Here is a 14,782-nt window from a genome sequence, read left to right on the forward strand (position 1 = left end):
GTACATGATTTACAATCTATTTTGTGAGCTGGTGATATTTAGAAGGTATCGCTAATAATTTACAATTTCATGCAACATGATGATGAAATTTTCCCGTGATCTTTTTTACAAAACTTTGGAGAATTATTCGTGGAATCATTTTTATTCCATGCACTGTTTTATGAAATGTCCAGCTACTAGTGACCATAGCAATAGACGCGAGCATTAGCTATTAGGAAGCTCGAACATCGTTATTCGTTTGATACGGTTAATGGCGAGGTCTAGATAGAAAACGAATACTGCGCTGAGCATCCCAAATAGTGTGCATGATATAATTCACAGAACAAGATATCGCGAATCAGTCACATTTTTATGATCCAGTTCATATTGTTTCGATATTCCGAATAAAAAAACCTATAGTAACCCAAAAGTACCAGAACACAATTAGGCGAAGAGAATTTACAAATACTATGGTAAAACTGCTGATATCATGAACATTAGTCATATTACTTTTCGTGTCAAATTTGGAAGTAAGTTCTAAAATAAAACATTACAATAACATGAACAGAAATTACGAAAATCATGACTAAGATCCTGAAATTATGAACATGAATTTCTCTATTTATGACTAAAATATTACGACAACATGAACAGCAGTTACAAAAATCGTGACTTAGATCCTGATATCATGAACACAAATCACACAACTCGCGACAAAAATATCTAAAATCGTGACTAAGATCCTGATATCATGAACATGAAACCCTCTACTCATAACTAAAATATCACGATAACGTGAATAGAAATTACAAAAATCGCGACAAAGATCCTGAAATCATGAATTTTAACCCCGTTAATCTGACAGAAAAATGCGCTAGTAAACTCATGAATAAAATAGCACAATAACGTGATGAGAAATCACAAGAATCGCGACTAAGATCTTGAAATCATGAACATAATTTGACTGTCGGCTGTGTATTCCCAAATTATGAACTAGACTCACAGCAAAAACTACACATGTCCAGGGAACAACAACAGTACCCTAACCAAGCATTTTAATGTAAAACCTGTATATATTCGGAGCGAACCAGTTTTTTGAAAACACAAGTAGTTTCATTAATTCGTAGGTTATTATTCATAATTTCAGGAACTTGGTCATGGTTTTCGTAAATTGTTGAGTTTACGAAATCGTTTCATGAATTTATGACTGTTTTTTTTCGTGTACTGGTGCTGGTGCTGGTTATATTCAATATAATGGTGGAAATGTCCATTTCATATTCAGTACGATTTGCACATACATATAATGGATCGACAGCCACGAACTTGAGAAGCTATGTGTCGAAGCTGAAACACTTGAACCCAGCAGTGGATCCAGGAAGAGCAGAGCTTTCACCATTCATTCAAATTCAATCCGAACGAACCACAATACAGCTCAGTAAAACGCTTGCCTTCACCTCAGCCGAATGAATTGCCGCTATGGATACCGAAGCAACAACACGAGGAAACAGAAACAGGAACGAATATATCCACACACGCTTGCATAAGCACGTATCATTATAATGATGAACAGTTGTGAGTATCATTGAGAGAGAGGATATCAGTATTCTCTTCTCTCTTGAATAGTGGTTCCTCTTTGCTTGGTTGATTATTTAGTGAAATTGGTTCAGGAACATACAAGCTGTTGAACCATTCAGATTCATTGTGTAATGCTGAATCTGAATATAAAATTCTTCTGGCCATATTAGCGGTTTTCAGCGTCTTTCGCTACGTCAGTTAAGAACATATGGTTTGTGGAGCGGACATTAGGCAACAGGTACCGCTTATTGGATTCTGCTGAGGTTTGAGGGGGAAAAATTGAACTTGTGTTCACGATGCATTATAAATTTAGGGAAATCGTGGATATTCAAACATCGATATGCATTTATCAGTTTTTTGGATGTTGGTTCCTCAGACGATTCAGCCCAACACATATAGGTTCATTTTTTTCTAACATTGTATCTCTAGCTTACGAATATTTGGAATTTTATAATCGTGAACCAAAACGAAGTGTTTATAAGCTTGGTTATAAGTTATTCGCATTTAACAAGGACAATATATGTTTCAAAGTATGATGTACTACATTCTTTTCCTAAATGTTGTACAGACAGGTTAAATGTTAACAAATATAATATTAACCACAAATTCGATAAGGAAGATTTTTGACTCCTGATTAAATTGGATACCTACTAACGGAGTGTTTAAAATGTACGGCATATTGTGGAATATTTAATAATCAAAAAAATACTTCGAGCTTCGTCTAAAGTTGAGCAGGAATAGCAAAATTACACATGCCTTTTAATCTTTGAGAAGAAATTAGTATCCCGCTTTAATGCTTTAGTGATCTGAACAGATTAGTTCGCTGCAATTATTCCGAGCTTGGCGAATAAAGTTTTATTCGGAATATCCTCCAAATGAATCTTGACAGTTGATTTTAATGCCTTTATTCTAAGTTAAGGTGTAAACACAATGGATGCGGTTGCGGTGCGTTGCGGCAAGATGCGGCGAATGCGGCATGTACTAAAATCGCTGCCGCAGAGTTTGCCGCATTTTCAAACCACAATGCAACTATTGCGGCAAAGTTTGACACTTGATGTTTTGTACACGCTTATAGACAAATGCGCATTTATTGTATTGTATTGTCAACCTAGCAAATGTTATTTTTAATTCAACGTGTAGCGTTGTTATAGTTGTCAAAAATTCAAATTTTGAGCATGGAAAATCTTTCGACTGCGTTGAATATTTTAAGCATATTGCAAGAAGTGAAAGAGCTTTGCGATGCCAGAGAGCATAGCGAACGTCGTTGGTGGGTACGGCCATCCAATCAAGCAAGGGCCACTGAAGGCTTTTTCGAGACTTCATTCGATCTCATGAGGCAGCATGATCCGGAATACTTTTTCCGGTGCACCCGGATGACCCCAGCAGCGTTTGATAAACTTTTCGATGTGGTCGGAAAACTGCTTGTAAAAAAATCTTTGCGTCAACCGATTGCTGCAAAATGCAGACTGTTCCTCACATTGATGTAAGATCTGAGCAGCAATAAACCACTCGAAAATTGTATAAAAACTTCCGTTTGATTTTTAGGTACTTAGCTCACGGTTCGAGCCATTTTTATTTATCACGATTGTTCCGGATGGGAGTGTCAACAGTGCGGTCAATAACACAGGAAGTTACACAAATCATATGGAACAAACTGTGTGCCATATATTTGCCTGAAGTGGATGAAAACTCTTGGAAGCAGTATAGTAACGAGTTTAAAATACAGTGGAACCTACCAAATTGCTGCGGCGCCATTGACGGCAAGCATATTACATTGGAGTGCCCACCAAAATCCGGCTCACTCTATTTCAATTACAAAAAACAACACTCTATATCGCTCATGGCCATTTGTGATGCAAATTATAATTTCTTAGCTGTTGATGTAGGAGCATATGGAGGTAATTCAGATGGAAGTGTGTTTGCAGCTAGTGAATTCGGACGTCGACTTCTTCGAGATGAGTTGAATTTACCTGGCCCATGCGCATTACCACGAAGTGAACATATTATTCCACACTATATAGTAGGTGACGCAGCATTTCCACTTAAACCTAATTTGATGCGACCATATCCAGGTAGAAATCTATCTCTGATCAAAGAAAACTTTAACTGACGATTGTCTAGAGCACGGCGGACCATCGAAAATGCTTTTGGCATTATGGTTGCTCGTTGGAGAATTTTAAAATCTCCACTCATCATGCACCCGATGTCAGCGGAGCATATTGTAAAATCAGTGGTGATTCTGCACAACTTTGTCAAACAGCATTGTGGATCCCAATACGCTCCACGAGGGTTTGCTGACATAGCTAACGAAGACGGTAACGTTCAAGACGGTGAGTGGAGGGAGCTAGTTGAACCCATGGCGAGCATTTCCGCAGGCATTGTCCAACGTGGGAACAACGCAGCGCGTAGTGCATGTGACATACGTGATTTATTGGCTCAATATTTACTTGAAAATCAAATTCCATGAATAATAATATCACTACATACATGAAAATATATTTAAAGTTTCTCTAAATAAATAAAATTATTAAATCAGAACACTAAGATTTCGAAACCTTTCCTTAACCTTTATCATCTACCAGTTCTTTTGAAAAAAGTGATAAACTCACATCGAAAAATGTTTCCACCTTCTATATACTACCAAGTGGATCTATGTGGCAACCCAGTTAAATTCAGCCGCAATGCTGACTCCCGGTCAAACCATTCGGAATTTGATTCGGAATCCTGAATGAAGTCAATATGGATTCCAAATCAAATGCAACAACCGATTCTGAGTCGGAATCGGTTGTTGCATTAGATTTGGAATCCATAATGACTCCATTCAGAAATCCAAACCGGTTCCGGAATGAGTTTAACTGGGATTCAGAATTCCGAACCGGTTCCGGAATGAGTTTAAGTGGGCTGGTGCTAATATGTATTCCGGCTCCAGTGACACAAACCGTTTCTAGAGAAATGCTTGTGTCACTGGAGCCAGAATACGAATTAGAACCAGCCAGAGTTCCGGATGAACTTTGCTGGAAAGTGCCAAAAAAGTAAAACATTCGATAATACCCAGTCAAGTCAATCCGGTTCGAATTGAACTGGATTCCGGCTGGGCGAAAAATATTCTTCTTGAATTCGAATTAGAATTCCGGCTGGTTCCAGCATGCGTTCCGTCTCCAATGCAACAACCGATTTGGGCTGAACTTCGCCCAGAAACCGATTGAGGTAGAATATTCAGCCGGAGGTCATCTAGAAATATGGCTACCTTGTTGACAGCCCTCTTCTTCTTCGTTTTTTTAATTTATACTGGATTGTTTTTTGCTGAAATCTCTTAGGCTGAAATCAAAAACGAAAACAAAACAGAAACGCGCAAAAAATGCATTTTTTATTAAGCATAAGCAGTTATTTAATTGCTAATCTCAAGTTCACTAGACGTGACTATAATAGTGGTTTTATTATCCAATTAATAGTGGTTTTATAATCCAATTAATTAATCACAAGCCAGATGAGAAACAAATAACGACTTCGCAGTTAATTGAAGACGGTTCCAGCTGGACGGAGAAGTCCAGCAATTGACTACCGTTGTTGATGATTGCACTGTCAGTGTTGGACAAGCCATTTTTAAAGGGTCTTTTGATACCTGCCAGCAGCCAGTGATCCGGCGAAATGTCTAGCTCGTTCCGAGCAACTGTTTATTATACTTCAATAACTTTGCCATGTAATCATCATTCGTAAACTCGCTGGTGCTAAGACGACCTTCAGGATGCAACTATTGCACCTTTTGCTCTGGACTTCTTATCCGCCTTGAGGAAATCTTTGACAGAGTTCGCTTCATTCATATCGCGAATTTTTACGCGTAGAGTACGAGGTAATCCACATCGAAACCAACTTGAGGTGCATATTTTCTTGGTCCGGTCGTATAGGGTTTGAACATTTTTCGAATAATAAATCGCAATAGGAATCAGCTTTCTAATAAGTATATCACCAATTTCGCCATCAGTGATAACCGCAAACACTGAAAATTGGTAACGTTAGTGTGCATAAACTAAAAAATCTCAGCTAATTTATCATTATTCTGTAAACACAGGATAAGATGTCAATTCTGGCCTGCTTTTGTCTCAAAATTTCATGCTAGAGTTGATCAATTCATAAGAATCGCATGCGCGTTATAGAATTTGAATATATCTGTGGAATACACAGACAATTATTCATCATAAATTAACTTAGTCTTTAATATTACATGTAGGAGCAGATTGTGATTAAAAATGAACGAATCGTGGGATCGCTTCGATGAGAGTAACAGTAGCATGAAGATCGTATGCCGGAGCTCTCCCCCTAATATACTAAATAATTTAATGATTGTATATACATTTCTGTAACTGCACGAAAAAACTATTGATGTTCGTTGCAATACACCAGCACAACACCGACGAAATTAGCTCAAACAAAGGTAACAAACTTAATATTTCTTTCGTATGTGTACGTATATTAGATCGTGGAAATTTAACCGCCAGAATGTAATCTAGACCCTGATTGCAACGTGATCATTCTTCCTTTAAAGTACTGATCCCAACGTAGACAGCCGAGAAAAGATAACGGACATGCATAAATTATGCTGCGTTATTGAGCGGACATTGGATTACAAAATGTGAGTGACATAACGGGGAAGGGGTATAAGCTAAAATGTGTGTGCGTGTCTGGCGCTTTTGTAAAGCGTTCGTTAGCATGCGTGATTTGGTATAATCGCCTGTTTACGTTTGAATGTTACGGGGACGTTTCTTGATCACATAAGAGTGGCTTTTCATGTTTGTGTGCAGTGTTTCTTCAATCATGTACCGCGATTACATGAGCGCGGTTGTGATTAGGTTTTTATTATAGCTAAAGACACGGGCGTTTGTATGGTAACGTGATAGATCACGTACCGTTAGCTAATCATCTGTGATAGCATGTATGTGATTTCTCGTGTATGAATTCCTATGTACAGTTGCGTGCTCGTTTGTATATTCACGTGGACTTTTTAATGTTTGCATGGGCCGTATAAGGGAGTACCCCTATATCACTAGAGACTCCGGCTAAGCGCAATGAAGCTTGTATGAGCGTTGATGATTGGTGACCGCGTTCCAAAATCACTGAATCAATTCGGAATATGGACATCCCTAAGATTCGCATTTAAAATGGAAGTGTGGCGTATCTTACGGTTGCTACTACAGAATCACGATCCGGAGTTGTGTTTCATATTGGATACGAAACGTGTAACCTTTGCCTTGAACCCTTGCACTTTATCGGTCGTTCAAGCCATGTGTGAATAATACCTGAAGTGAAGGTGAATGTGACGTACAACATTGAAGTGGATCATGTAATGGACTCTTGCGCGTTGACGTAATACTATTCAGTGTAAACATCAAGATAACGCGGGACTAGTTGAAAGTACTTTTTAGAGCCCAGAGCAGTGCTCCGGATGTAAACATTGTCTCGCAGACGCTTCGTCTCTCCGTTTTGGCCAATGAATTAGTCGAGAACGCTTCCAGTAAAACCACTAATCCGCACGCGGTTGGATTTTTTTCCGGAGTTGCCAACAGGGATTGGGGCTATTTTGAATCTCCTTTGTTTCACATTGCATAAATAAGACTACCAGTTATTTTTATAAAATGTCAAGAAAAATACCAAAAAATGATTATTCCATCCATGAGGCTCAATGACAATGTAAATCTTGAACCAGTGTATTTTTAGGCTTCCTTTTTTCAATATGGGACTCTTGTGTTTTGATGGGAAGATCAGGTCTATCATGCGAAAAGCATTACAATAGCAGCTGTTCTGATGGAACTTTCGCTAGAGTAATACGGGCCGGAACAGCAAACTGCCCTTAGTTTTGAAATAAAAGTAAAAAGTAAATCGATAATGGAAAATCAAGTCTCTCGAACGGGAAATCACTTCTGCGCGAATTGGTTCACGAATCACTTATACTGAAGAAAATATCTTGTCAAGTCGTTTCAAAAGTAATTGTCAGCGCCGTCATTAAAGTGGACGTTATTGCACCAGGATGCAATGGAATCGCAAACAAATATTTGCTAAGGGATGTTGTAGCATAAAATACAGCTAGAGGCCATGGTGCAGCAGGACACACAGCAATAACCGAGTGTCGAAAGCAGCTGTTTCACTGCGATGAGTTGCGTGAACGCAACGATAACTATAGTCATAAGTAGCAGTCATGGCCTCGTACAACCGTTTCACGCTGTTCAGAAATTTAACCTCGAGGAGTACGAACGTACCTTTGGAAATATGATGAAGGGCGTGCCACGATCTTGTTACTGGTCGACGGAACTAATTTCGACCGAGAACTGATTTCTGCGTTGACACGTCTGGCGTAATTTTTGTGATTGCAGATAATATGGTGATATAATAAGGATTTTGGATATTGCTTGACATATACAACGCCGTCAATACCACCAACCTAAGGGAGGGATTTCTGGCGGTTCATTTCGGGGCTTGAGTTAACTTCCACCAATGTGCTCAGTGTCACACGATCACTGCATGTTCGGAATATAACCCAAATCTGTGGTCAGCTATTTGTGCTAGGTTAGATGTTAATCTGCAAGTGATTTTCCTTGAGAATTTTTTTCAAACTTTTCGATTCTTGATACTGCTGCAAATTGTCAATAATTTTGACCTTGACCGATCTAAATGACGATTTCGGTATTCAGTGGAATCGACTTTGATTTTTGAACGGAATAAGAGAATTTTCACAATCTTTCGTGTTATGACCAAAATCTAGTTCTTTTACACGTGAAAACCTCCGATTTTCCGCTGATACTGTTTTCGACTTGTTCTAGCGGATTCGAATGATCCATAACCCCGGCAACCTCGGTCATGTTCCCGACTTCTTAGGGGCCGTATGCTCAGATCAAGTTTAGAGTGATTTCCCCCTAGGATTTAATTATAAAATCAATCCAGGTATTCCAAAATGTTAATGTCATTTCCAAATTTCTCATTCCTTTCAGCAAGTATAACATTATGTGTCATCCAAAATATCGAAATGCTAAACTGAAAGGTTCATTTTTAGCTAACACTTTTTGGATGATTGCTCAATGTATTCGACGTACATGTTCTGCTTTATATAGAGGTCCGGCAGCATGACACATTAGCACTCCTATACTAGTTCGGTAGAATCTGATTGCTTTAAACAATTCATACAGCATACGAAGTACACTATGTGCAAAATCCAAATTTACATATTTCTATAACAAACTACATATTTAAAGTTAAACAACTTTATCATGGTAATAATGAAGCGATCTGTTTTCAAACAAATTGCAAAAGCCCATACCATTTTACTACTTCTCATTGGAAAATGCGATAGTAAAATCTATGGTCCTCACGAAATTCACCTGTGGGACCAACCGCTTCGATATATTAATAAAATGCAGTTTTTCTACCTGTTTCCACATAAAGAACACAACAAATTTGAATTTACACTAGCTTCAAATTCAATTATTTTGACAAGATTGAACAAATTCAAAACGTCAAGGTGCTTGCCGCACTCTGCCGCATCGCATTTTTTGAGAAATTTTAAAATTTAGTACAACGCCGCAGTTGCCGCAACGCGACGCACCGCACTGATTGTGGGTGCTTGCATGCAAGCACATTGTTTTAAAAATTTGCCGCACCGTGCCGTGCCGCAACCGCATTGATTGTGTTCGGGCCTTTACCCGAGATTTTTATTGTAACCAGGCAACCAAAAATGTTTTCAAATTTTGTTTAAATGGAAAAAAATCACACTATATTTTTTCCTATTCCATCAACATTACTATCCTACCATTCAAAATTTGTCAACTGGTTAATAAAAACTTGACACAAGTTAACAAATTGCATTCATTGACATTTAAATCAAACATGATTTACGAAATTCATAGTCATAATAAATTAAAATTAAATCTAAAACATTTTTGATGCTCGTATATGTCAGGAGAAGAACACGTAAATTTTTACGATTTTTCTAGTTCTGTGTAATACTAAAAAAACCCCTGAGTTGAACTTGAACAACGACTGGCTTATGAATATTTAAAAATATATTGTATTCCATAAGACAAATTGTTTTTGGTTTAATAATTGAATGTCTTCCAAAACTCGTTGAAATGTAATATGCAAAAGTATTCTGCGTATTAATGATTTTTTTCAGAATTGATAATTTACTTTTTCAAAAGTTACAAAAGTTTTTCTGTGATCGTTTTTTCTGGTCAAGTCTACCCACCGCGGGAGCCTTGACCAAGGCTTGGGGAGCTTGACCAGGAGAATTTTAAAATATCAGAACCAGTGCTGTGCAATCTCACGATGGTCTTTGAATTGTGACGGTAAATAGGAAGTGACCGTATCACCACAAAAATGACCGTTATTTCATTCCCATTTTCCTCGGATAGTGTTTCAGTTAACTATCTCTCACAGAAGCCGTACGAGAGAGAACGCATTGAAATGATAGACAGATTGAGTACCATTTATTTTGTATTGGTATGGTAAACTAAATATTATCAGTGTATTGTATTCAGGCAGCATGCGGTGCTTTGTTGATTTTTTCTCCACCTTTCAGTTTCTTTCATGCATAGCTATTTGTGTAAAACCGCCTGTTTGTTAATTCTAGCTCGTTGTTTGTAATAAGATGACCGTCATAACCGTATTTATATTGTTAATAAAAAGACGGTCAATTTTCCCTTCCTCTCAATAATGATTCAAATAAGTGAGAGATTCAGAAGAGAACCGTTTGACTGCTGTCAATTCATTGGCATGAGAACCGTAACTCAAGAAGCATCGCTTACTGCTTTAACTGCTAACCGTTTCATTCTCTTTTGTCTAGCAGGTTTGCCATCAGTACCGTGATGGAGCTCAGCACTGATCAGAACAAAAAACAATGGCATATAGCATGCTTTTATCTTTTCTTCCCATATTGTTGAAGTTCTTAGTACTAGTTAAAAATATAAAACGATTGTATTTCATGAGCTTTGATTTTTTTAATGCATTGCTTTTTTGGATTAACTGTACTGATTACATTGCAGGTTCACGTGTCAGAAAATCAGCCATAAAAATCATTAGTGTATCTATCTGTGGTGTCCTTGAACGATTGATTGAAAAAAATTTCTCTTCTTTTTGGAAGCGGGAACGATTTTTCCAAAAAAAAAAAACATTTTCACCTGAAAAAAATTATTAACAAATCCATAACATTAATATGAAAATTTTGACGAAAAAATGGAATCGTTCAAGGACACGGCAGTTAAATTACGAACAAGCAAAAATAAAGTTTTAAAATCCGTTGCAAACTCTTTCGGCACTCGTAGTCACCGCAAATATCGTGATAATCGTGTTTAAAGTTTCAAATATAAGCGTAAGGGAGCAAGATGAAAAACGAAATGAAGAAGATGAAAAATTAGCTGATGGGATCGAAACAAATATAAAAATATAAAAAAAATTAAGTACCAAATGGAACACGTTATTAATAATTGTTGAATTTCGTGCTTGGTAAAGTCTCCCCATGTTCCCTTAACCCTATTTGTATTTTCACAATTCGACAGATTCAATAGGTTGAAGACAAAACTAAAAAATATTGCATATGAAAAGCGCACAGAACATGTACCTATGGGACCATTCATAAATTACGTAACGCAAAAATTGCCCAAAATTGACTCGCCCCTCCCCCCATGTAACAAATTGTCACAAATTTCTTCATCCCCCCCTCCCCTGTTACGTAACAAATTCCTAGAATTTTTTTTTTCTTCGGTGAAAACATGTTACGTAACGATCTAGCTAACTCCCCCTCCCCCCTATGTCACAACTTGTTGTACCCCCTCCCCCCCTGAAAGCGTTACGTAATTTATGAATGGTCCCTATCTCGAATAAAAATAATAAAAGACAACAAAACCATTCTCGTTATGAGCGCTGTTCTCCGGGGCAGCTGGGCGGCATCATTTTTCGTACCTACATTCGCACCCAGCAAGCAAAGAGAATCTGGGTGCCTATGTACAGCTTGCTATGGAGAACGAATGATGTATAGCAGTTGATATCTCTTCGAATGGGAGAGAGAATGAGCAACGGGTACTATTACGCTATGCTCATATACCTACACTATAGAACAGCAATGATTCACCAGCCTCGGTGGTGGTGAACCAAAGCCGTCAACTCCGCAGCTCAGTGGTGAATGGTTCAATAGGGTGTATGTTCGTGAAGCGAAAAACGAATGAAGAGTGTTCGTTCTTTTTCAGCTGATTCGTTTTCCAAGCTCTGAGGAAGAGGGTTCGGGGGGTCCCGACCCCGCCAAAAAGGTTCAACTTGTTAACAAACTTTAAATTAGTTTCAATTTTAAAGTAGTTTTCTAACTCAAAATCAATTCAAACCAATTTTTTCACTGGTTTTACAGACCTACTAGGTGCAGCGCCCATAGTTTTCGGCCAGCATCAACCCTGGAAAATTTCTCCAAGTGGTGCACCATGGAAGCTAATTTCCTGGGTTACATCCTTAAGCTACAGCCTTAAGCTAAGCTGATATTTTGATGCACTCGGGCTTTCCAAGCCATAAGCTTACGGAAAACGAATACACACTTTGTTTAATTAAACACACTTTGTTGCTGGTAGCAACAGACGGCGACGCTTTTGTAGAAAGTAAAGGCTTCCGAGTATGAGTCATAGTGAACTACTGATTCATCCACCGGGGTCTTTACTCTCGCGAGCGTGGAAAGAATGTTTTGTTTAGGTCTGAGACTCTCTCAGACTAAAGTCTACACAGATGACATGATAAAAGTCTTTTGTGTCAAATCGAAAATAGTCAGTCGTTTAAGTTGCTCTCGCCCGGCCGCGTCCGGGGAGTCATTCAGTTAGTCAGTCGTGATAAGTTAGTCACGCGAAGCGAAACAGCAATTTTGTGCCTGAACGTTGGTGGACGAGATAACACGAACAAAGCATCAAAGAAACGTCATAAATTTAATAGCTTAGACTCTACTTCGGAAGGTAAAGACATAACAAATATCCTAAAATCCGAGGCGCGTGATGAAAACATCATAGACCAATCGGGAAATGAAACACATCGATACATTCTGGATTGAGGGGTGCGCGTCGCGGTAATGCATAGGAAAGTTTATTTTGGAGGAACTAGGAAATTTTCTTCGGGGAGGAGGAATTGATGAGGGAAGGTGGCTTTAGGGAAGGATAGTATGTGATGGGGGGGATAGACAGGGATTAGGTTGACGATGTTCAGAGTGATTGCATAACCTTTCTATATGAGAAAGGCAAAAAAGTAAGGTGAACTTATAAATATTGGACATCACTTTTTTCATTTAAACTACCATAACAAACGAACAAAACGCACCAGGACTTCAAAATTTCGAGAAACGTCGTTGGTTAAGTTTCAAAACAAGCGCTAAAAAATTGGTGCAGTTTGTTTGAATAGAAAAAAGTTATTCTGCAAAATTAGGGTGAACGTATAAAGGTGGTACACACTGTATTTTCCCATGGAACCAATGTCAAAACAAAGTGGGCGGAGGTGTAAAATAGTTCAAGTGGTATCAAATTTGACATCTGAATTTACTTTGCTATTTGTCACAATAGGGGTCCTTTGAGATTTAACAAATGAGTTTTGTTTTGTTTTGCGGGAGCGAGGGTGGCCAAGGGAGGGGGGAGGAGGCTTGATTAAAGGTGGGGGTGTTAGGGTAAGTGGGGGCGATACTACACCAAAATGCATATTATACCTTCCATTTGAGACGTGTTTTGTTTTTCGGTCATCTCCGAGTAACCGATGCGCAATTGTTGATCACACACATACACACAGACATACACAAATACGAATACACACGTTTTCCGAACTCAACGAAATGAGCCGAATGGCAACAATTTCAAGCAATTTGTAACTCATTTTTATTATTTATACACATATAGATTGCCGGTTTATATGGAAATTTCGCATGCGGGTGCATACTTCATCCCGTAACACGGGAACCAGAACTTCGATTCAAATGAAATTTAATAGTATTCAATAGAAATATCCTAGCTTTCATTTGATACTGATTTTGTAAAAATCGAGTCAGACATTTCTGAGAAGCAGATGTGAGTTCAACTCAGGAACATGACCACTTTCCCAATTCTTCCGGTTCCGCCGAAGTTGTCCAATGTCTTCAACGTGGATTTGATTGGGCATCAGTGAGCTGAAACTATAAATCCAAACATTTTCGAACACATTTTATGAAGTTTTGCATCTTTTAGATGCCATGCTGATTCCGATTTATATGGGAATTTGATGCGTGACCCCACTCTTCAACCTGCAACTCCGGAACCGGAAGTCAGAATAAAACGAAATTTAATTGCAGCTTATGGGAACGTTGTTCCTTTCATTTGAGACTAGTTTGAGTTTAAAAAAATCGGTTCAGCCATTCCTGAGTAACCGATGTGCTTATTTTTGGTCACATACATACATACACACACACACACACGCACAGCATTTGCCAAACTCGACGAACTGAGTTTAATGGTATAAGAGATTCAGCCCCCCGGCCATCGAATAAAAAATCGGTTTTCAGAGTGATTGCATAGCCTTTCTATATGAGAAAGGCAAAAATGAGGATAAATTAAGATATAGTTCACTAAACTCGTAAATAACATTAGAACCAGTAGTTACATTAAAACAAAATGTTCAAACGATTTAAAGTGCATTGAATTACCTTCAATTCATGGACATAATAAGATTTCATATCGATACACTAAAACCGAAGATATTTGGATTTTACTGAACGTACTTTTTATTTTAAAGGTGAAATTCATTTTTTTACTGTAGCTCGAAAACTGTTCTACTGTAAATTTTTGGACTTCATTTTCGGGTTCAGCACACGATTTTACATTGAAAATGACCACCAGCTTAATGAGTTCAAAAATGCTGTAAACTAGTGTTATATTTTCCCATTTTTAGCAACCATAATTTTAAGATACTACGTTTTCAGAGCGACACCCTGGACACATCTAGCAGGAGCTACTGTAATTTCTCTAGAAATCGGAATGGGAAATGGCGGGGTGATGCAAAACTCGAAAGCGAAGTAGAGCAAGCAAAAGTGGAAAAGTTCAAGTGGATTTACCATTTACAGGCTCTTTATTTCGATACTCTCGGCCGGGAGAAGCAACCTTCGCTACCCAACCCGCTCCCGGCGGGCGTGCAATGCAGTGAGTCCAGACGATGGCCACCAATGACGATGATTATCATGATTCTCTCATTTGATTGTCGCATT

The 14,782-nt window shown here is 38.3% G+C and overlaps 1 pseudogene; it reads left to right on the forward strand.

Moving 5' to 3' along the window:
• The first annotated feature begins 3,148 nt into the window (after positions 1 to 3,148).
• Positions 3,149 to 4,021, forward strand: LOC131688264 (uncharacterized; annotated as a pseudogene).
• The last annotated feature ends 10,761 nt before the right edge of the window (positions 4,022 to 14,782 follow it).

This window comes from Topomyia yanbarensis, chromosome 3 (assembly GCF_030247195.1).
Source record: "Topomyia yanbarensis strain Yona2022 chromosome 3, ASM3024719v1, whole genome shotgun sequence".
In the NCBI taxonomy this organism is placed as follows: domain Eukaryota; kingdom Metazoa; phylum Arthropoda; class Insecta; order Diptera; family Culicidae; genus Topomyia; species Topomyia yanbarensis.